We start from the raw sequence: 24,530 nt of genomic DNA, 5'->3' as shown, positions 1-24,530 counted from the left end.
TGTGGTCCGTCATATGCATTCGAATATTCATGTTCAACTTCTTCTCTGTCTTCTGTGTCGAAACTAGCATTGGGATCCATGTTTATTAATACGTTACGCCGGCCGCTCTCCCCCTTGTTTCCCCCGTGTTACGTCACACGCGGGAGGTCACGTGCCGAGACTTTTTTATGCGGAAGTGAACATTTCTTACAAATACGACGCCAGATGTCACTGTAGTGTATATTTCTGGGCGACTGTGGCTGTGAGGGGAGTGTGGTCGTCTTTCAACCAGAAGGTTGTGGGTTCGATCCCAGCCCATGCAGTCAACATGTCGATGTATCCTTGGGCAAGATACTTAACCCTGAGTTGCTCCCGATGGCATGGCCAACGGTGTGTGAATGTTAGGTCCTAGAGTAAGGTACACTGCTCTGTATGAATGTCCATGTACAGTCCATGTACAGTCCATGTACAGTCCATTTACAGTCCATTCTGTATATTTTTTGGGAAAATCTAGTGTATTCATCATTTTCCTACACATTTATTCACAGGTGTCTTTAACCTGGAAGTTGCTCTTTAAAATACTGCCAGACTGGTGTAGACATTTTGTCGAGTTTGTTTTGCCATGCACAGAGAAAAGTGTCATGTATTTTACGTCATTATTTTACGTCATAATTTTACATTATAATTTTACATTTTGCGATCGGCTCTCGCGATCGGCATTTTTAGAGAGCACCGATCGATCGGTAGAGAGTGAGTATCGGCCGATCGATCGGAGCATCCCTACCTACAGTCAAACTTTACTGCTGGAGAAGAGAGATCAGGGGGGGGAGCTGTGGCTGATGGGCTATTACAGTAGGTGTGTAAACAAAGAGAGTCACACACACAGCTGATCAGCTGATCACCTGAGAGCTGCCGTTTCATTCAGACTATTTAAAAAAAGAACGGTCTGATTTTATCATTTACCAACAATGAACTCAATGTGTGATTGCTATAGCAGTAATATCAAACACTAATAATAGCCTACAGTAAAATATTAGCACTGTACTGTAGGCTACATATTCTTGTTTGCCCGTGCGGTGAGATGAGGAGGCTCCATTAAAAATAATCCTCTTTTTAGTGAATTACTGAGTTTAGGCCTGTTAATAAAGTTTTAATGAAGTTGACTACAGCAAATTCATATTTGTTAGTGCTTTCAGGTCAATTCAGCGAATATATGATACATTAAATGATCGTGAGGATGATGATTAAAAATTGTTTGTTTGAGCCGGGCTGCATTTCCTGATGAAAAAACAAACCGATGGTTTTTGTAGTTGTAGTACGCCAACGTGGATTAAACAACATTATTTTGTTAAATAAAAACATGGTGATGTTTTGTAAATGATTACATCTCTTATTTAGCACAGAATATGATCCTATCCGTGACATATGGATCTTAACAAATATCCGCTATATCAGATTCCTGTAGATCAGGGGTGCCCAACCAGTCGATCGAGATGTGTCTAAAAATAGAACAACAATATTCTGTTTTATCGCTATGCCCTATAACATAATCTTTCTGTGCCAGAATAATGCACTTAAACGCATCAAAGCTTTGTGATTGGCCGGCGTGACCCCATGTGTCGGGGCGTGGCTGTTGGGCAGTGGGCACTATTTCCCTGACGTTGTCCGTGTCAAAAGGAGTGCCAGTCCACACACACACAAGAGCGCAATTATGGCAGAAGCAAAAAAGCCCATATATAATTTTCACTCCGTGTGGGAGGATGATTATATTTGTATCTATTCCAGTTCCAAGTCCATCTGTCTCATCTGCAATGCGAGCATGGCTTTATTGAAGAAGGGTAATTTAGGAGCGGCATTTCAAAACAGTGCACAAACGCTACGAGACGGAATTCCCTCCTAATTCTGCCCTACGCTCCCAAAAGGGGAGGGGCCTGAAAGGACAGCTAAATGCACAGCAGTCCATTTTTACCAGGCCCAACAACAAGAGCAACGCTGCTACCATAGCATCTTATCGCGTCAGTCACGTTCTTGCAAAACACATGAAGTCTTTCAAAGACGGCGAAGTTGTGAAAGAAGCATTCCTGGAGGCTGCCGACGCGCTTTTGGGGGACAGTAAAAATAACAGTACTCTAGCATTTCAACAGGTCCTTGATATAATAAAAACTCAAGTTAGATACCGTTATTAATCAGATGTACGTTTTAGTTTGTCTGAACTTATTAATTATAATTATTGTAAAAAATGGTATAAGAATGCAAACATTAAGATCTGTTCTGTTTAAATAGATTATAGTCTATTATCAATTCAGGTTAAGAAACTAGTGTTGCTTGCATCCTATTTTAAAGGCATTTCTTTTTATACTCTACTAAAATGCAACAAAAAAAGGGTTTGATTCTATTAATTGTCTTTTTCATTGCACTTTGGCAGCAGATTCCTGTGTAGCTTCAGATCTGAGTTGTCTTATTAGTAAGCCTAATTTATACTTTTGTAGCAACACTATTTTTATATAATGGCAAAGAAAGGGTTCAGTCTTTTCTTTTTTTCCTGTGTCATATGTGGCAGCACTGTTCAATGTTTCTTGAAAACATGACCCACTGTAGTATGTGACGTGTGAATAAACTCCAACTCTGTATCAACAACACTGTTGTGTAACTTCAGTTAAATACTTATATGTGTGTAGATTAGAAAGAGGTAAGATAAAGGATCTGCAGTATTTTATGAAGTATTCATCGTACGAAGGTCAGTTTTATACAAGTAGAAGTGTGTAGTTACCTGGTAGTAGGCTGTCAGTAATGGCTACGCCTCTCTATTTGGACTGGTAGATCTCGGCAGAATGGCAACTTTAAAAGTAGTTCTCGGCGGGGGAGTTTTCCTTTCAGCGAGGGCCGCTACCCAACTACGATAGGGGCATCCGAAATGAGGTGCTACATCTGTATCATAACTAGCTCTCATAAAAGTAAACATTCTACTCAAACAACTTCCATTTGTTGGTCCAAGCAAGGGTTAGGGTTAGGGATTCACCCATTCATACACGTTCATACAGTGTCAATTCATACAGACTATTAAAAAGCGTTTAAGGGGTTGTAAAGACTGGAAAAGGGCCGTATAAATGCTGTCCATCCATTTACCATTTAATCTTAAAGACGTCAATATTTCCTGTGCTCTAAATTGAGAAATTGCCTAGACCTAGTAACCAAGTAACCAAAAGCAGTAGCTCTCTCATAACTGGCTCACATAAAAGTAGATATTCTACTTGCACAACTTCCATTTGAACAATAACAGTCGTCTGGGCCAAAAAACCTCCCACAGCTTCCAGACTGACCACTGGTTCAAGGACTGGAGCCTTGAGGGTGTTTTCCAGACGGTGTTTTCTCTCTCTGGCACATTTGTGTCGCAGCCAAAGATGATTTCAGGAGAATCACAGCATCAGCAGCCACACAACCAGAGTGGTGAGAGGACAAAAGAGTCGTCTGCTATTGTTACCCTGGCTCTCAATAATTTGCAAGTTAGCATGAGGTGCGATATCACAAACAAACGCCCTCAAACGAAAGGGGAAAAAAAATATTGCCATCTCGGCATCCTTCTGTCACCTGTGAAAAGAAGCACCTGTGATGCACAAGAGCCAGAGCACGGTGGTGGAAAGATCAGGCAATGGACATTCTGAGGCTTTTCCAATACAGTCAGTGGGATTCAATCAACCTGGATAAGACCACTAATGCAAAGAGTTTCCTGGTTCTCTTTTGACATCATGGTTTAAATATATTTACAAAATATGGCTTCTTAGATGTTTTGCATTGTCCATGAAAGCCTTAGTATTTTTAGATAAGGTGTGCTGTTGCTCTAAACGTAGATTTAATCTTTTGACTCTTGTCACCATCATAAAAAATGTTTTACGCCTCACAGTGGAACATAAAAGCAGCTTTGACAGAAGTATTTAAATATTTTACTTTAAATGAAATAATAAGACACCAAAGTATATTAAATGACTTTTAGGTATGCAAGTAAGCAATATTCATACCTGTCACATAAATTACGTTAAATGACAATAAATCCTCCAAAAAAAAGCAACATATAATGGTTTATATTTTATTTAAATATGCCACCATTTAAATAAAAAAGTAATATATAGGATCAGTGTTCCCTCTAGACCTATAATAAATAACATTAATCGAATAACAATATATTTTTCAGTCATCAGTGATACTATTTCTCAGGAATTCAGTCCTAGTGAATTGTTTTAAACCAGACGCAGCTTGAATTTAGTGAACTGATGCACCTGATATGGTTCATTATGATTGTCATTTCCACTTCTGCTCCTACTGGTGCCGCTGCAGCCGGTAACGGCGCTATATGGAGTAATTAGCCCGATTGTGTCGCGGTGGGTTTACGGGACGTCGTCGCCACCATTACGGCTGACATTCATCGCTCATCAGTCCACTCACAGATGATGATGATCAACATACGGCGCATCATCGCCGCTAATGAGATGCGCTTTGCTGATGAAAGCCATTCGTCGAAATTGAAGCGTAAAAAATAGAGAAAGGGAGACAGGAGGGGAGAAGGAAAAAAAAACACATACACAGGAAAGCGCATTCGGACAGGGCTCATCTTTCAATCTAATGGTGTTAACTAAGATTCATTAACCACCAGCCATCTTTGTCCTGCAGGAATCTTGGAAGAGTGTTTGTCTGTTTCTCTTCCACATACTCTGTTTTGTGTGGCATGTGGTCATATTGTGTGCGAATGTTCTGTAAATTTGTATGAGTGGCCATGGGAATCAGTACAACATTAATCTGTTTCAAAGCGAAGGTTCACATCGTGCCATTATCTATAGTGGAAACAAATCCACAAATGACTTGCTGCTGGAAATGTGGCCGTGTGTGTGTGTGTATGTCGTTGTGGGTGTGTGTGGGTGTTGTCTGTGCAGACGGGTTGCTCATCATCTCCTGGAAGGATTGATATGAACATTCTGTCACTCACGGGCAGCACAGATGGCTAATTTCCGGAAAAGAGCAGATTTGAGCCAGGTTTTAAGAGGAAAAAAATGGAAATGGCACTTTTTCAAAGTGTGTGTGTTTTGGATAGAGTGTCTGTGTGTGTGTGTGTGTGTGTGTGTGTGTGTGTGTGTGTGTGTGTGTGTGTGTGTGTGTGTGTGTGTGTGTGTGTGTGTGTGTGTGTGTGTGTGTGTGTGTGTGTGTGTGTGTGTGTGTGTGTGTGTGTGTGTGTGTGTGTGTGTGTGTGTGACTGCCCATAATGTAGCGGGGGTTCAGTCAGGCTTGACCACTGACAGATAAAAGCTTTGTGTTGTTGAGCTGCCAGCCCAACATGGCTGCCTGTCAGAGTGTGAGTGAGCAGTGCATGTGTGTGGTGTGTGTGTGTGAGTGTGTGTGTGCAGTGAAAACTCCAATGTGATATAGGCGCCCACAGCTGTGGAGCTCTTCCAAAGTGCTAACATTTAGACAAACAAACCCTTCTCAACATCCATCGGAGGGAAAAAAGAGAAAGAAAGAAATCCAGATAACGTCACTTCAATACCCATTTAACACTCGCTCCTCTCGCCACCAAACATTGGCTGGAGCTTTGTGGAAGGACGAGGGAGAGGTTGTGACAGGATTATAGTGCTGTTTACTGTAAATAACCAATTTAATGACCGCTGGCCAGCTTCAGGCTACAGGCCAGAGGCTCAGAGAGAGAAACGGAAATACAAATGTGAGTCATCTGGTTGACTCCCCATAAGGCGAATTTAGCAGAGGTACTTTGGAGCCATGCTCATATGATGCCCTCAAATATAAAATGAAATAGAAGTAGCACATTTAGATAAGAGGGACCTACTCTTCAGTCAAATGTTGAGTGTTTGAGCTGCATTGTGGGTGATCAAGTGCTGCCAAAACCTCAAGGGAGAAAACCTTGTCCAGAGGACTTCAGACAATATACTGTCGTTTGGGTTTGTGAGGGGTACTTATGGCGCATTTCCACCGCAGGCCTCGCTCGACTTAGTACGGTTTTGTTAGGCCTTTTTAGGCCCGGCTCACTTTGATGCTGCACTTCCATTACAGTTTAGGAACTGGGGTAGTATCTATAGCAATGCAGTGTAGGCGGAGCCGTGACGTCATCTTCAGAAAAACAACATCAGCCGTTAGCTGTTAGCTCTCAAGCTCACAGCTCCTCATATCTGTTCAGAAACTACACAAAAGTTAAACAAGTACAAACCACAGACTGTCTGTGTCATGGCGAATACAGTCCCTGGTTTATTTATGTCTGTATAGGCCGTTGTTGTGAGTGTGGACGGTCGGAACATATACTGCGTTAGCTTAGCCGATATCCATTTAGACAACACGCATTTTAAAAGGTTTTTCGCCTGCCATCTGTCTGCAGACTTTTCAAAGCATTAATTCATGGTTTTTACTAACCGGTATCAGTATGTTGTTACTTCGGCATCATTTTGAAACGTGTATTACAATTAAATCACGGTCAAATATGTTCATCTTGTTGTAGTTGTAGCCCCCTTGCCAGCGATTCTTTCAATAGTTTAGTATATTCAGCCCGGTTGTTGGCCCGCTTGTTGGGCCCGATAGAACCATGATTTTGTCGGGCCAGAAAAAAGGTGAAAAAGTAACCCCAGGCCGGAACTAGGCCTAGTGGAAACGCAACCAAAAACGGGCCCGGCACGACACGGCACGCTTAAACCGCGCTCCGCGCCATGGTGGAAGTGCGCCATTAGTGTTCTTGGATATGCACAGGCCTGTGCAAAGCAAGAAACTCACAATATCGGAGAGCTAAAGGCTAGAAATGTGTTTAGGACCAACACAGATCTTCCCCGGGACAATTTTTCCATAATAATGCTAAATAGTTTGACACATATATGTTGAAATGTGCCATAGGAGAGTAAGTTTGCACTAGCTGTTTAGCTGTAACTTTAAGCACTAACAGCGATTGAGCTCTATTAGTAAATATAGGTGTTAGGCAAAGCTAAATAGAAATGTTACCATGATTTGTTGAAATGTTATCATTTTAAAATGCAGTTTTTGCCACATTAAAGAATAAATAGCATACGATTTTTTGAAGACTTTTTTTTCAAAGAAATAAAAAACCCGGATAAATTATTATCAGGAGAGCAGGTAGCTGTTAGCTGTTAGCAGCTGGGCGGCAGAACACTCCTGCTTCGCTAAATAACGTAGCTAATGGCTAACGTTACCATAGCCAGATTCCATTTACCTATATTATGATGCATTTGAGCTCTATTCAGTACAGATAAGTATTTGGTAAAGTTACTATAATGTTTTCATAATGTGTTTAAATGTATGTTTTGGTGGGAAATTCGATATACAGCAGACAGATGTTTAATTATGTTTTCACAGCAATAACAAATATTTTAGAGAGGGATTATGAACCCTTTACCTTTCTTATATAAACCAGCGTCCAAACAATATTTTTTAAAACATAGGATTTATTTATTATTTTCGTCTTTTGTTTCTATTACTGTGGTATTGAGAAATGTGGCATTTTATTGGTATTGATTAATACATTTCTGGTTTTGTGACATACCTAGTGCTAATCTTAAACCAACATACAGTATCTGCATATTTAAAATGCGTATGCTCTATGTATGCACGTGTCGGCGTGCATGCATGTGTATAGAATTTGTGCATTTACCCAACAGTGACTCATTGTTTTAAATAGATTGGACGTGTTTAGGATTTGTGTGTGCGCAAGTGTGTATGTGTGTTTGAAATGCAGGGCATAAGCGTATATCTGTGTGTTCATCTGTGCTAAGCGGATGAGGGCCCCGGTGAGCAACGCTTAAACATCCAGCTCCTTGTCCTTGCCCTTGTCAACATGGCGCCGTCCGTTATCCCTCACCTAGCAGACAAAGACACTTCTTACAGGAGGGATCATCAGTCGCCTTTGCAACTCTGCAGATTCACTCCATAAATCCTAATTATACCCCTCCCAAGTCCCCCCCCTCCTTGTCCCGCTCCACAAATAAATGGTCAGAAAGTGTAAAACATCTGCTGCGTGGATCATCTCAGTGGCTGTGAAGGTAAATCATCCTCGTCTGTTTCTATTAGAAAGGCAGGAGAGTCGGGGGACTTCAACTCTGCTGTATGTGAAGCATCCCCTCACTGACTTGTTCCACCACGTCACTTGACTTAAGCTTTAAATTGTTGTCGGTGATCATTTTTATGTTTTGACCACTAAAAGCATGTTACAAAAGCAATGTAAAAAAGATAATGAATACAACGTTGCAACAACAAAATTGCATGTTTCAATGCTTTTATTTGGTATTATTACATTGCATTAGACTTCAATTAAAGTATTATTATTATTCTTTTTTTAAATATTGACTCATCAATCACTTGATGAGATGATTGACGGAAATTGTGCGCTGAGAAGAGTGGTGCAGGGATTTCGTATTTTTGTAGGCCGACCTGGAAGTAAGCATCGCAGCGCAGCTCTGCTATCGAAGTGGGTTGCGGAACCATTCAAATTACTTGAATGCGCAATTTAGGACAGTTGCCTACTGTAGTCTGCAACCTAGTAGTATTAATTGGGGCTTTCTTCCGGCGAAAATAACACACTCAAGAAAAGGTAGCGCGCTGGGGACTGAGGTACATCTGATACAACATAGGTAGATGCCTATTGTATGTGCCAGATCTGTTTCTTAAAAGCACAGGAGAGGTTGCACAAACAGAAAGATGCTGATGTTTGGCATAAAGACGTGAAGCTTTTTGACTTTCTGAAGTGCAATTGTCGACAAATCGTTGCACGTATATGCCATTGTAATATAAATAAAATGTTACACGTAGAAAGCGCATGAGTCACAGCTCACCGCACGGAGGGAACGGACCGCCCAGGTCTACACCGGAAGCGTGGATGTGGAGGCAGCGGATGGGGGCTAGAAGGGAATGAGGTTCTTAACAAATGGCAATAACAATACCGCTGGTAAGATAAAGAGGCTTGACCAGTCACTCAATCCAACAATACTATATGTAAGACCTTTAACTTCTACAAATACAGTAATTTATTTTGGTTGAATATTAAACATCACCCAGCGCTGTTGCAATTGACAGTGCATTGTTGTTTACTTGTGTAAAAAAGCAGATGGCCTTAACATATTTGATGTCAGGGGGAAGGGAGGGTGGCAGCGGGTTCATGCTAGTTTAGTTTTGTGTGTGTTTCTTGTGCGGGCGTCTGGTATTTTATTTGCCCTCGTCCTTTTCTGCCTGTCTCTTCTCCACTTCTCCCTCTCTCTCTCGGCTCTCCTCAGCCTCCAGCCGGCCTTGCTTGCAGACAGGAGGTCAGGCCATGCCACTCCGCGCTGCCTGCTATGAGCGCCGGGTCACCGAGCCAGATAACACCACCAACTGTTCAATATTTGAAGAAATCAAGCATTGTGTTTGTTTAGAAATTTCACTATTTGTTCACATTCTTTCCACCTCCCCTGATAAATCTTGCACTTTATGCAAAACAGTGGAGCAGTTCAAGGGTGGAAAGTAACAAATTAAGGCACTGTGAAAGCTGTAAGGCAGTAGCTCTTTCTTGGATTTTATGAAGTAAGATAAATGAACGCTTTGACTTCTGTACCTTTAAATTCCATTGTGGGATACGTATTTCAAAGGTTTTGTATTAGAAACAGGCCGGTCATAGTTATGATTTAATCCTCCATGAAGCTTTCAACTTTTAAATATCTGCATCCGTATGCAAATGTTTTACAAAATATTTTTTGAATCAAACCTAACTTTTATTTTTGAGTTTTAAATCTGCCAGCAGTATGTGAATTTCAGTTTACGGTGCTTTCACTCAAGTGGGATATTTGGCACTTCTTTGTTGCTGTTTATCATGAATATTCAAAACGGAGTTGCATTCCAAGGCTGAAAAACCAAACATGCAGACCAGTGAGGAAATACACTCCACCACTGACGGTTTGAACTGGCTAATGTGAATGTACTTTTGTTTTCTGGTCATAGCTATAGCCAGTGAAAGCAACCAGTGGTAAAATAGAAAGCCACAGTTGTGCGTGTGTAACAATTGTGCTGTTTAAAATGGGAGTGCTCTCATGTGCAGCTGAGCCTCGCAGTTTCCTCCACAGTAAAAAGGTGATTTATTTAGTGTTTGGGGGGGCTGTCAGGCCAAGCATGAGATTTCACAGGGTGTAATTTGATCTTAAATTGCTTGGCTACATGCACTTTTAACAGCCAAGAAAGGGACACCCACATAGGTTTTTTCAATAAAAGGATGGCAGACATGTCATTCCAACATAACCCAGAAGTTGAACATATGCAAACATAACCTATACAAATATGCATGTTAACACATTGCAATAAGTGCCAACATGCCAGCATGTGGCAACACATACAGGGAAGTGATGGCTCGTCTTCTACACATTTCCATCGTTTGCATATTGTTATCACCTTTTTCATGTCTTTCATTCATGTTCTGCCAAAAAGTCAACGCGATTCCATAGGAGCTGTACCACTAGAAATATACAAATATAAAAATAAATAAAATAATGCATTAAACTTGCAATAACTGTCATTTTAGAAAGTGGGGTGAGAAAACATTAAAAAAAGGGGATAAAACTCATTTTGTGTGCATGATTCACAAAACACTGATTCTACCCGCTAAGATTATCTCAGTCAATACTTTATTTCATTTGCAATGACATGGGCCATTGTACTGCTATTATGTTGGATGTTACAGAAACTGTGATAAATGCAGATCCCACTGTTTTGATTGCATGAAATAGGAGTAAAAGTATAAAAATGTGTTCATCAGCATCTAAAGAAAATGCAATATCGCAGCATATTGCCTGAATTAAGATATGTTTACAATATGCTAGCGGTGCTTTGAGGAAAATGCTAAAGCTAGCATACATGCTAAATGAATATACTAAAAGACCTTATGTTTAGCAGCTATGTTTAAAACGATTTGTCAATATAGCTTAGTATGTTAGCCTATTCAAATGTGCTTGTAAGCATTAAACCTGAGACTGTGTGAAAAATGTACTCCATGCATTGATTGCCGTTGTGAAGCTCCAAGTGAGCGGCTCAGTCCGTTCCCATCTGGGCATTGAAAGCTAAATCTATTTCCTGGCTAATTCTACATCTGCATTGTAGAAGGGGTTGAGGCTGGCCCAGAGGCCTGTACTACGAAGCTGGTTCAACCTAACCTGAATATGTTTGAGTTAGCCGGTTGGCCTAATCCAAAACATAGGCGCTCTCGCTAAACTGTACTACGACGCGGGTTATCAAGTGGATCACTCAAGCCAGCCATGTCCTATCTACAGTTAGGTGCGTGTTCACATGAAAGGGGTGCTATTTGGAGCATTCGACCAATCACAAACATGGAGAAGCGTACTGACAGCGCTGCCTCATATTTCCTGAATGAAAAGTCAACTATAATATTAGACATATAAAGAAGTTATACTTCAGTTCCCTGAAGTTAGCCGGCTAAGCGAAAATCCTGCTTCGTAGTATACCCCCCAGGTAACGCAGGCTTTCTAACAGGCTGTAAACATGTTTATTTGTGCTGTTAAATAATTTAAATTAGGCATGCAAGTCTACGATTCCTCCCCCCCCCCCCCCCCATTAGAAGCCAGCCACAAGTGGCCATTCAATGAACTGCAGCCTTTGGCATAAAAGCCTAAGCAGAGTACACTAAGATCTAACAAACACACCAACTGACATACATTCTGCTTTAGGAATAACAAGCTACTTACAAAAAATATCTTTAGGAATAACAAACAACCACTCGATCTACAAAAAAATCAATCTTTCCTTTACTACTATTTAGCAGACTATGTGCAGCTCCGATCCCTAGCATATTTTCTGTGATACTGTAAAGTCGCCTGCTGATGTTTTCAGCAGCTATATGAGCAGGGTGAGGGTTTTTCTCCTCACTGTCAGATGATCTCACATCATCTCCTACTTTGTCTCTCTCCGCAGGTTCTCTCTGCCTGTCTTACTAACTCTCTCTTTCCATAATGTCCTCTCCAGACACCAGTACACTTGAGGGGTTTAAGGTAATTGCACTCGGGGCTTCATCTTAGCGCTGCTTTCTCACATGTGGAATCATTATCCAGGCTAACAATTACAGCCTGCTCTAGTAATTGATCAGAAAACTGTCTGGAGGAGGTTAAAAGGTATTAAATATCACCACTTTCTTAATTTACTGCGCCTGTCAAATAAAAAAGAAGGCGAAAGAGGAGTGAAAATGAGAGTCCGGAGCCTTTTCCTTCTCTCAGCTTAAATAATGACCCCCAATTAGAGTTCTTCTCTGTTACTATGCACTTCTCTAATGCAGGTCTGTTGGCCCTTTGGCTAATTTTGTATACACAGGGTCATGAAGATTTTAATTTATCGTCTTGGCATTGTATATGTGTGCGTGGGTTCGCTTATGTGTGTGTGAATATGCATCCGCTTGCACAGTATTTGTGTGCATGCATTTATTTGTGTGTTTTCTCTTATTTTTCCACTTTACTTTCACCAAATCACCAATTCTAATTAGTTGCCACTGGCAATTATTGCCCACTTTAGTACTGACCCTACAAGATGGGGGGGTCAGAGGGTGCTACTTTGTGCCTTTGTGTGCATCAAAATGGTGAGAGAAAATTATCAAAATGTGCACAAATAAACAGAAGATGTTCATTGTGGCCTAAGTGGTCCATTATGTGTACACATTTCCCTTTGTATGCTATTAAAGAACCCTTTGTACTTTTATAAAAAGAAATGGCTTGTTGGATATTTAACCAAGAATATAAATTATATGAGGTGCAGAAGAGCAATGACTTCTTTTTTTCTCACTTTCTTTATATTGCTTGTACAGCAATTGTTGAATTACCCATTTTCACGTACTTCTTTGCATGTATGCAGACACTGTATCATGAAGAACTCAGACGTCATCCCTTTGTTGAGATGAGCACAAGCCAAAATGTCGTAAATCTTGCAAGATTTAAGCATGTTTGTATCATTTTGAGGATACTAGATTTCAAAAATAAAAGGCCACACAGAACAGATTGGTTTCCTAAATATTGTAGAATAGAATACTAAAGTTCTCTATTAATTATTGTATGAGGGAAACATATTTATCCAGTCAACACAGCCTTGTGAAACCAAAGTCAACGTTCTCAGTTTTTAAATGTACTTAACTTAAATAAAAAACATATTTTTTTAACCCAACTGGGTAGTTTTGTTGTCTAAACATGAGAGTAAATTTGTTAAAAAAAATTGTTGAATGTTGCGATTTACATTGTAACCACGTGTCCAACACTGCGACCATTATCCATGACAAAATATGTTTTTCTTTATATGTATTTGGGAATAGAGTTTAGTTGCATGGCATTGTAGTTTGTTGGAGACAGAGCTGCACAATTAGGTTTTGATGAAAACGTTTTTTTGTTCAGTTACCATCAGACTTGTTAAACAAAAAGTAAATGTTGAATTATTGTTTGTGACCTAAATGACGTACCAAACATACTAATTTGAAGAAAAACAATCTTTTATCTGACCCTAAGAAAGTTGTTTTGTTGCCTAAACATATAATAGTTTGAGCATTTTATTTTGACTAACATTGTAACCACGTGTTTAATGCTGCGGCAGAAAATGTCTATCAAAACATATTTGAGAAGGCAGTGAAGTTGTATAGAAACGGAATTTTGTAGCCAAACCATGACCTTTTTTTCCGAATGTCAGAAAGTATTGTTGTTGCCTAAACATAGTAGTAGTTTTGTCGGGGGAAATATGTCTCCCTCAAAATGTATTTGAGAACGCAGTCGCATTGGTCCGTAATTTTGTGGGACACACAGTCGCATATTTAAACAGACCGTTGCTAAAACCCAAGACCTTTGCATGTCTGCACAACCAGTCCTGACCAATCCGTAACATCTCTCCTTGTTTCTCTTTATCTACCGGTAAGGATAGCTGACAATGATAGGCATACAGGGGAGGGACGGGGGGGCGATGGGAGGAAGACGAGGGAAGGATGGAGGGATAGAGGGTAACAGCAGGGGACAGCAGGGCTAGCAGGGTGAGCGACGCTCTGTGCCTCTCAAATCAGGTCCATTTTTTCATTAGCTCATATCCTTGCCAGGCTTTACAGCTGGCTGATCAGCAATCAGCGGCCGTTTGTTTCAATCAGGCAGCACCTCCACTGTTACAGACAGGGCCAGATTACCCAGAGAGGGAACAAGGGAGGGAGGGGAGGAGGAGGGGAAGGGAAGGGAAGGGAGGACGTTGGGGGGAGGATGCCTTTACCTTGGCATCACAGAGATGAAAGGGGATGAAACAGGGGACATGCAAATACAAAAATGTACCAAATTGAGAGCAAGGTTGCATATGTAAGAGTTTTGTAAGAAGAAAACAAGTTAAATCTGAATGACTCTAAAGGTATCTCTTTCAAGTGAAGTCTTTTTTTGGGCGAGACAATAGTCTGTCATTGGCAGAGACATCAGAACTTTCCTTTTGTTTTACAATGTTAGATTCTAGTGGAGAAATCTTCAAATGCATTCTCATTTTAAAAAGTAAGACTTTAACATTAAATATAAGACTAAAAGACTCAATGAAAGTGAGGGAGTTCTTTCTTCCTTCTTGCAGTGATCGGAAGCGTGAGGAAATAAAGAGGAATGAGAATGATATCTCTCTCATCCCTCTTCCAGTCACACAGCCAGGCTCTCAGCCTCTCCGTGTTGAAAGGATGGAGTGAAAAAAGATGAGAATGAGGGATGATTTAAGGAGGGGAGAGCCAGCACCGTGCCCAGGGAGGCCTTGTGCCTACTGAGCGTGCCCAATGAGTGGCGGAGACTGAGGCGTGTTGGATCTATAAGCAAAGTATTTATCCTGCCAGAGACCCTGAGAGATTAGCCTCCGCAATGGTGATTTATACCGACACACCGCCATCCTTTACCTTATAGTACAGACACCCTCCCTCTCTGTATCCCTTCATTCCCTGTGGATTGTGTCTGTCAGTGGGCCCTGATGCCCAGTTAGCCTCCAGCTATGATATTTGATCATAGTAACTACTGACTCTGTCACCTCCATTTCTTTTCTGTTCCGATACATTATATATAAGGCTGCAGAGAGTTGGATGTATGGTTGATAGGGTAAGGAATCATATGGAGATGGATTAAAACATGTCTGATGAATAGAGCGGCTTCGGAGTGCCATGCGAGGTTTATTTAGCTTTGTGACAAGCTGCTTGTCTCTCTGTATAAACATGACAGCGCCGAATACATCACAGTAATCAAATGTATGAGGTGTTGTTAAATTGTAGTTATTTAAAGCTGAAACGAGTGTCAGTTACAGAGCATTGGAGGAGTGTGGCGATGTAAGCAAACTTTAATTTATTCGAGATTCCAAAGAAAGATTCTGACGTTTCCAAACTTTCCTTTTAAATCCTCCGCTACTCAATAGTAGGGAAGGTTCAATAACAGTGCTGAGGAAGAAAATCATATATCACAATATTTTGACCAAAAGGCTTGATATAAAACATTGAAGATATTGAGTTGACTATTAATGCTTTGACATAATATGAACACAATGAAAGTTTTAGATGACGAATCAGGTAAAAGAAAAGAAGAATCAGCAAATCAGGTAAATTCTGAAAATGACGTGCCTTTTAATGTTGTAGCCTTTAAAACAAGTAAACCTTTCAATATCTAGTAGGGGTGTAACGGTACACGTACCCGCACCCTTCGGTTCGGTACACGTGTGTACCGAAGTGTACTGAACGAATATAACGTTAAACGTAAAAAATTGAGAACGTGAACAACTTTTTGGAAGCATTCAGAGTAATTTGCTCAAATTGGGTTCAACGCGTCAAAGAGCGAGCAAGTTATTTAATTGGGTGAGAGACATACTATGAGAGCTGGTCACAGGGACGCGTTCAAATTTAGTCAGTAATTTGAGGAACTGTCAAAATGGCGAATGCAGATAAAGTTGAGCTCGAAAATCCTCCAGCATCATTGAAGTCTCCGGGTTGGGAACATTTTGGTTTCGCAGTTAGGTACAAGGATGACAGACAAAGACAGGTGGACCGAACCAAAGCTGTTTGTCGGCATTGTTCAACTAAAATTGGTTACGCAGCTGGCAATATATCAAACTTGCACACTCATTTGAAAAGGCATCACCCGAACGTGAATATCACCGGTACCAAAAGAAAAAAGACTGAAGTGCAAACCCAACTCCCGCTAGCATTTAAGCCTCCACCACTAGCAAAAAGTCCAGACCGAGCCAAAGCTATTACAAACGCCAAATATCCTTGTCTTGCCATGTTAGCAAAGCGCTACCTGGCTGTATCTGCTACCTCTGTCCCTAGCGAGAGGGTGTTCTCCACAGTAGGAGACATTGTTAGTGCCAGCTCTGCCCTTTCGGCAAGCAATGTGGACAAGTTAATTTTTCTTTAAAAAAACATGAAAATACAATGACAAGCAAGTCATAATGTCAAACTGGCTGCTTAGGTAGGTACTAGTACAGTAGAGTTAACATACCGATTATTTCAGTTCATCGAAATGCTGCACCTGAATGTTTATTTTATCATATTTTGCATTTATTTGAGTGAATATTCAATGTTTAATAATAATTAAAAACCCAAAACTAATAGTTTATGTTTTGTGAGTACTAGTACAGTAAAGTTCAAATACAGATTATTTCAGTTCATCGAAATGCTGCACCTTAATGTTTATTTTATTATATTTTGTATTTATTTGAGTGAATACATTATTCACAGTTTAATAATAATTTTAAAAAACCAACAAATATTTTATGTTTTGTTATAATTTTTTCTGCTGTACCGAGGTACGTACCGAACCGAAATGTTTGTGAACCGTTACACCCCTAATATCTAGTCTAATGTTACCGTATCGATATTATATCCATATATTGCCCAGCCCTACACTCAATGTATCCTGTACAGTACCTCAATGAAGTTGCTAAAAAATGTGGGCTAATGGATTGTATCATATAATAAATTGTATTTCCCCATATATCCAATTCAGTAATTTTCGCCAATTCTGAGTATCGTACCTTTAATAAACTAGGTAAACGTCTTGCCCCGCAGTGTCCAGGCTTACTGACAGTGGCACGGTGGAGAACAGTTGTAAAATCATAAAAACAAAACAATAAATCCCATCCATCCATCCATCCATCTTCTCCCGCTTATCCGTGGTCGGGTCGCGGAGGTAGCAGTTCCAGCAGAGAGCCCCAAACTTTATTTTCCCTGGCCACATCAACCAGCTCTGACTGGGGATCCCAAGGCGCTCCCAGGCCAGCGAAGAGATATAATCCCTCCACCTGGTTCTAGGTCTACCCCTTGGTCTCTTCCCAGCTGGACGTGCCTGGAACACCTCCCTAGGGAGGCGCCCAGGTGGCATCCTAACTAGGTGCCCGAACCACCTCAACTGGCTCCTTTCGACGCGAAGGAGGAGCGGTTCAACTCCGAGTCCCTGCCGGATGACCGAACTTCTCACCTTATCCCTAAGGGAGACACCAGCCACCCTGCGGAGAAAACCCATCTCGGCCGCTTGTACCCGCAATCTCGTTCTTTCGGTCATGACCCATCCTTCATGACCATAGGTGAGGGTAGGAACGAAAATGGCGCGGTAGACAGAGAGCTTTGCCTTCTGGCTCAGCTCCCTTTTCGTCACAACGGTGCGGTAAAGCGACTGCAGTACCGCTCCCGCTGCTCCGATTCTCCGACCCATCTCACGCTCCATTGTTCCCTCACTCGAGAACAAGACCCCGAGATACTTGAACTCCTTCACTTGGGGTAAGGACTCATTCCCTACTTGGAGTGGAGAGTCCATCGGTTTCCTGCTGAGAACCATGGCCTCAGATTTGGAGGTGCTGATCCTCATCCCAGCCGCTTCACACTCGGTTGCGAACCGATCCAGTGAGTGCTGAAGGTCGCAGACCGATGAAGCCATCAGAACCACATCATCTGCAAAAAGTAGTGGTGCAATCCATAGTCCACCGAACTGCAGACCCCCTCCCCCACGACTACGCCTCGAAATCCGATCCATGTATATTACAAACAGGATTGGTGACAAAGCGCAGCCCTGGCGGAGGCCAACCCTCACCGGAAATGGGTCCGACTTACTGCCGAGGACCCGGACACAGCTCTCGCTTTAGGAGTACAGAGATTGGATGGCCCTGAGTAGAGACCCCCTCACCCCATACTCCCGCAGTACCTCCCACAGTGACTCCCTGGGAACCCGGTCATACGCCTTCTGCAAGTCTACAAAACACATGTAGACTGGATAAGCGTACTCCCAGGCCCCCTCCAGGATCCTTGCGAGAGTAAAAAGCTGATCCGTCGTTCCACGACCAGGACGAAATCCGCATTGTTCCTCCTCAATCTGAGGTTCAACAATCGGCGTGACCCTCCTTTCGAGTACCTTAGAGTAAACTTTCCCACTCCTTCGGTACTGTTTCCGACTTCCACGCAACGTTGATGAGACGTGTCAACCATGACAGTCCCATGTAGCCTATATTAACATACGCTTATTTTATATATTTGCATTTGTTTTTTTATAATGCATAATTTCCTCTCTAATATCTATTCAAATAATGTTAACATCATCATTTACATTTGGCCAATACTAAATTATACTGAATAGAGCAATGTAAAACAAGAAACAAAAAACAATAATAGTGTCAGAATTGTACAGGAATTGCTTTACACCACCAATACTCAAGTACACACTTACTTAGCCAGTAACATCCAAGCCTCATACACATACATCAGGCTTCTATTGCGAGCAACAGCCGGTTGGATGTGGCTTATCATGTGAGCCTCTATTTGCTCCCAATGTAGCCCCCTCCCCCCCTGTTGTGCATCGCCTCTGTAATTGGCTGGGCTCACACAAATACAGTGTGACAGCTAAAAGCAGCAGACAAGTTGGGACATTATGCTAATTATGAGATGTCATTACATCTTTAAGGGAATGGCTGGTGGGCTCAGAGAGAGGATGGAGGACGCCAGCAGAAGCCATATCAACACAAGCTCAATCCATTAAACGCCCCACACTCTATCCCCCCAACAACCCCCCAGCCCCCCTTCCTTCCCTCTTTAACATCTCACCCTTGACACCAGCACCCTACAGGCCTGTAATTGTCTCGTAGACCCAGTAATGCATCTGTCCAGTGCTTTGACATATCATCTCAAGGCCTCACCTCAACAGGTAATGAAGAGATGAATACTGTTACTGATAAAAGCAAGCGTGTAATTGACACCATCATCATCAAAGCAAATCTAGGTGTCTTCAAAGCTGTGCCCACAAAAATATACAAATAAATGTTTAGGTCCTTATGAAACATGAAGGAGAACTTTATTTTACTAGATCCAAAAAGGAGGCTATACACATTGTATCAAATGTGACCCTTAACATAGAACGTTTTAAAAATAAACTGAAAATCTAAGGTTAAAATATTTATATAAGTTAAGTTGAAAACGCCTCCAATGGACTCCTTTGTTTTCTTCTGTAACATATTAGGCGCTTTCACACCGGAGTACTTTTCCCCCCGAACTAGGCTGATAGGGGGGAGATTTGGTTTCACACCAAAAAGGATCTGGAACTAGTCCCTAGTTCGCGCAAACCTTTTCACCCCCAGATAGTCCCTGCTAGAGAGGTGGTACGTTCCTGAGGAAGAAATGGTTCTTGGGTGTGTCGGCCACACTAACAATTTCTGATTGTCTGGGCCAATTGCAAACCACGGCCCGTAAAACTCCGAAAAGTTTTGTGAAACTGCCATTTTATTTGCTTGCATTAGCCCAACAGAGAGAGACTAACACAAAAGAAAACATGGGAGCGGTGGAGTGATGAGGAGGTGTCGGCGCTTCTGGCAATTTACTCGGAAGACGCGACCCAGCAGCTTCTACTGAAGACAGTCCCCAACTCCGGGGGCCACCGGGACTTTTGGTGTCAGTATACGCCGTGAAGTTGTTTGCGGCCTGCCAGTAAACCCAAAGCAGAAGAAGAAGTGATGTCAGCGGCTTCATTTGCCTCATCCTCCCTCGGGAACTTATTCCGGTGAGAACGCGATCTACTAGGACAGTTTGAGGGACTAAAGAGATCTGGGGGAACAAGTATCGGCTAAGTACTTGGTGTGAAAGTGGCTAATGACATCACTATGTCACACTCACATTTCTATTGGCTAACGCTCCAACACATTGAACGTGAAATGCAGTTAACCAATCACAAAAGAGCCGGCCAGCTAACCAATAAGAGCAGACTTGGCTCTGGTTTCAGACAGATGGTGAAAAGAGGTGCTTTTTTGAACATTGAAGCATGTAAACATGTCACAGAAGGGGCACAAAATACAAATAGGAAACCTGAAAATAAGCTAAATAGGGCCCCTTCAAAATAAAACTGCATTAAAAAGGTAAGAATACAAATATGTATGATTGAGAAGTAGGGCCACTATCTGTAAGGCAAGTCAAGTTTATTTATATAGCACCTTTCAACACAAGGCAATTGAAAGTGCTTTCTGTAATGCTACAATTGCAGCTAATTTGAAAAGGAACACAAATGTCAATAATAACACAAACTCACAAATGTTGTATTAAGTCTGAAAGCACTATCTAGATTGAATAAAGAAAAACAATGGTCTTAAATGTCGAAAATGATTTTAAAAACTAACCCAGATATGGACATACACAATTTAAGTGTTTATTATTAGAGGCCATTTAATGGCTTTGTAAAAAAACGAAAGTTTGGGCTGGACTCTCTCTTAGGTCACTGAAAATGACCTGTCACAGCAAAGTGTCAACTCACACACTATGTATTATGTATGTTATTCATAGTAAATAAGTATTTATCAAATATGACTTTGAGATACTTTCATATCTAACTAAATATGCCACACTGTGAATCCAAGTGTATTTAAATGGCCATATTAGAGTATGAACCTCCATGGTTGTTGATTGTGTCATTGCTGGCAAATACTGTATGTGATATTTTCCCCCACCGCGACAACAGGTAGAGTGGGTACTGGGTAATCAGAAACGCATACACACACGCACACACGTGGACTCACACATTCACACTCAGACATTCATCTCTCACTAATCTAACCACAGGGATCCCTCACATTTTTGGCCCCTAATAGCAGGAGCTGTCAATATGGACAAGGTTAGTGAACCCTGGGCCATAACAAGCCCCACCACCCGCCACCATATGCACACACACACCCAGAATACACACAATAAACACACTGCCTGGGCTCACTTCAATCACACACATTAACATGGTTATAATTTCAAAGTAGTAGACAAAATAACAATGAATGTGAATAAGCCCTTATACACCTCAGTCTGGTGCTAATTTAATTTGATCCATTATACCCCAGACTCCACGGTGGTATAAGGCACAACATAGCATTTAAATGAACCATTCATTTTCAATGGCATAATATTATATGGATGTTATCACCAGGCCTCTGTCAGGGGACTTGTATTGATGAGTTCATCTGGAGTAAAAATCTCGATGTAAAGAGGAAGTGCATGTCTTCCCCCTGCCCATAACTGAGATAAATAAATAAAAAGTCAAAAGAAGAATCATCTCACCGATAATAGGATTATTGTTTGTTGTTTGTTTGTTATGGGTGGCGGATTAAAAAGAAAACCAGGGTTAAACGCGGGGAAGATTAGCACGGGCTGCGTAGTTATCGCCCTGCCGTTTCATAAAATTAGCAAACGCAACAGACTGAGAGCTCATTTGCATGAGGAGATAACGCTGGCATTGTTGTACGAGTGTTGCCGCTAATTAGAGGTTGTGCGAATACTGTTATGATGAATTAAACCCTTCATCATTAACACTGAGAAAAACTCACAAATGATTGGACAGAGGGGGGAATAGCTGGAGCAGGAGCTTGAGAGCGTATTTACAGGGTGTCAAGTTGAATGACATCTCCCTTCCCCACCCCAAAAAAAAACCATCAAGGGAGGGGCGGCTTTCCTCTTTCCGAATATTATCAAAGTCAGTAAAGCCCCCAGATTGAAATATTATGGGCTTTAATAAGACTTGGGGGGTGTGACCTGCTTCTGTGAGTGTCTGGATGTGATGGGTGTGTGCGTTTCTGTACCATACTGTATGTGTGTTTGCTTTATCTAAAGTGGTTAATTAAATAGGAGAGTGGAATTGTCATTTAGTTTTAATTATGTGCCATAAATGAGGAGAGCAGCCGGCTCGCTCCCCCGTCTCTCTATGAACTGGTCCTTCAAAAACCTCAGTGAATAAAAAACCCTAATATACTGTTCAGTTGGAAGTTATGCAATCTGACGAGAAGTGGGGGTGTAAGGAGGAGGAGGGAGGGAGGGTAAAAAAAGAGAGACAGTGCTAATTAAAGTCAGCTCTCTGTCAGTTCTGGTGGATAAACACTTCAAGAAGCTTTGCAGATAGACGAGAGATGCCTTTGTGTCAGGAAAATCTCTCTTACGTGGAAACGTACTCCGCAAAGGGTGACAATCCCCGGGGAGAGAGCGTCTGATAAGGACCTTGTCTCAGTTTTTTAAAAGCCAGAACGGGCCTCATTAAGGACCAAAGTCATATGGATGTGCCCTTCGTCTGGCTTCTATAGCCATCACCCGGAAAAAAACAATGGGAACATTTGGACTGCCAATTGTGCCAACAGAATTAGGGCTTTATTTATGCCACTTTCAAATGATGATCACTAATGAATCTGATGCACTATAAAATGCCATGAAAACACCTGCGTCTGGCTTTTAAAAATAATAATTAGCAACAAAATAGAACAAACAAAGCTCTTGCTTAGGACCACTGCTAAAGCCTTTGACATTATATTAGGTTTGTGACAGAAACCAAGGGCTGCAGGATTTAGACAAATTAGTAATTGGACTATCTTGACTGACAATACAATTGCTAAATGATTTGCAACATTAAAAAGAGTTACCATTTTTTAAACATTATTCTCATTATGGTTGTGTTGTATGTGGGTCTACAGCTCCACAATTTGTTATTCTCTAGGGATGTATGTTAACAAATGTTGCCTTCACCAAATATTGTGGTTAGAATATTTTACTATTTCATATTGCAATTTTGATAAAATTACAATTAATTGTGCAGCGTTAGTTGTACAACATCAATGGTTTTTAAGCACTAAACTTTTTTTTTGCTTTAATCTGTTGTTACACATTCCAAGAGTGTTGTTTTTGTTGTAGTTCTGGTCAACTCTAGTATTGGGTCTTCGTAAATTAACCATAGACTCTATATATAAAGAAATTAACTTAAATTCCATGAAATTAAGCTTTTCGATATTATAACCACGGTAATCACGACAAAAATACCGTGTTTGCTATCGCTTACGATGCAGTGTTGACACTTACCTTAAATGATGTCCGTTTCGTCACCATTGTTGCTTTCCAATTTAGGAATTCAGTCCGTATCCTCTTCACAATATTTTTAATGGAGCAGTGGTGTATTTAGAGACTTCATAAAAGATAACAGGAAGTGTTAAAGTAGTTGCTGTTGTCGTTAGCCGTTAGCTTTAGCCTTACAGGGGCAAGGTGTGTGGGTGTTTCCCATGATGATTTTGGGTCGAACCTGTTGACGAATCAGACGCTGTCTCGAATGCTGCTTTCATGTAGTGTCAGAATAATCAGAAAAATTACTCTCCATTAAGAAAATCCACATTAAATCATTAAAAAATCTCAAAGTCACAATTTGCTAAATTGGTCAGATTGTATTGAGTAATATACTTCAACACCAAAACAATTTAAAGATTTAATGTTGCTCTTTTGCTTTACTACATTTAGCCTATTCAATGACAGCTTTAGTTTATAATTCCTTTTTAAGTTTATAAAATATGATTTTTTTTGTATGACTTATAAATTAAATTAGCCAAATGTAATACAAGAACAGCTTAGTTGCTTAACTAACTAGCCAATTGACAGCAAATGAATTGGCACCTATACATATTTAAAAGCATCTGTTTCTGAAATCAATCAATGCTTTAACTACACTTTACTGATCATATCTTACTTTTACTTACATTTTAAATGCATTTTAAAATACTTTAACAAAGTATGTACAGTGTGGTTTTAATACATTTATTAAGTAGAGGATCTGAATACTCCACCTCCGAGTCACTGGAAGATGTGTTGCAACTTGTTGGGGTCATTGGCAGCTGTTTGCAGTGAATCATGGCTACATGCAGTGTAACCCTCTTAATGCTCATACGAGCTCCTTTTCTAGTGTTACCACATTTTTTGTCCTTAATTTGTACCTCACACACCATCTGAGGTTAATAGCAAAGTGAACCCTTTCCTTTTGTTGGCTGTTGATCCTGTGATAATGTGTCTGCTTTGCCTTGCTGATGTTATTGTGTTACTTCCTGGTCAGCAGACTCAGCCGCTGCCTCTGTTCTGTAGATGTTGGTGTAGGGATGAAATGAGCGGCTGCTGCATCTCCGAGGGGCCCTGTGCCTGCAGGCAAAGCTGACCCTGCCGTCCTCCTCCTCCTCCTCCGACTGTCTGCGATGAGGCGGCGATCCTCGCTTCAGGCTACAAACATACAAGGGGATGCAGGGATGGATGGAGGGAG

General features: G+C 41.1%; 1 long non-coding RNA gene across 1 annotated transcript in view; it reads right to left on the bottom strand.

Annotated features, from left to right (window-relative positions):
• Positions 1-23,495, bottom strand: part of LOC307047503 — a 31,877-nt gene extending 8,382 nt beyond the window's left edge. Inside the window, exon 1 of the long non-coding RNA XR_013810451.1 lies at positions 23,315-23,495. This is a non-coding gene — a long non-coding RNA (uncharacterized lncRNA). The remainder of the gene's footprint in view (positions 1-23,314) is intronic.
• Between the last annotated feature and the right edge of the window lie 1,035 nt (positions 23,496-24,530).

Source organism: Notothenia rossii, assembly GCF_949606895.1.
Source record: "Notothenia rossii genome assembly, chromosome: 7".
NCBI lineage: Eukaryota > Metazoa > Chordata > Actinopteri > Perciformes > Nototheniidae > Notothenia > Notothenia rossii.
Note: the sequence above shows the minus strand (reverse complement) of the source record. Positions and strands in the feature narration are given on the sequence as shown.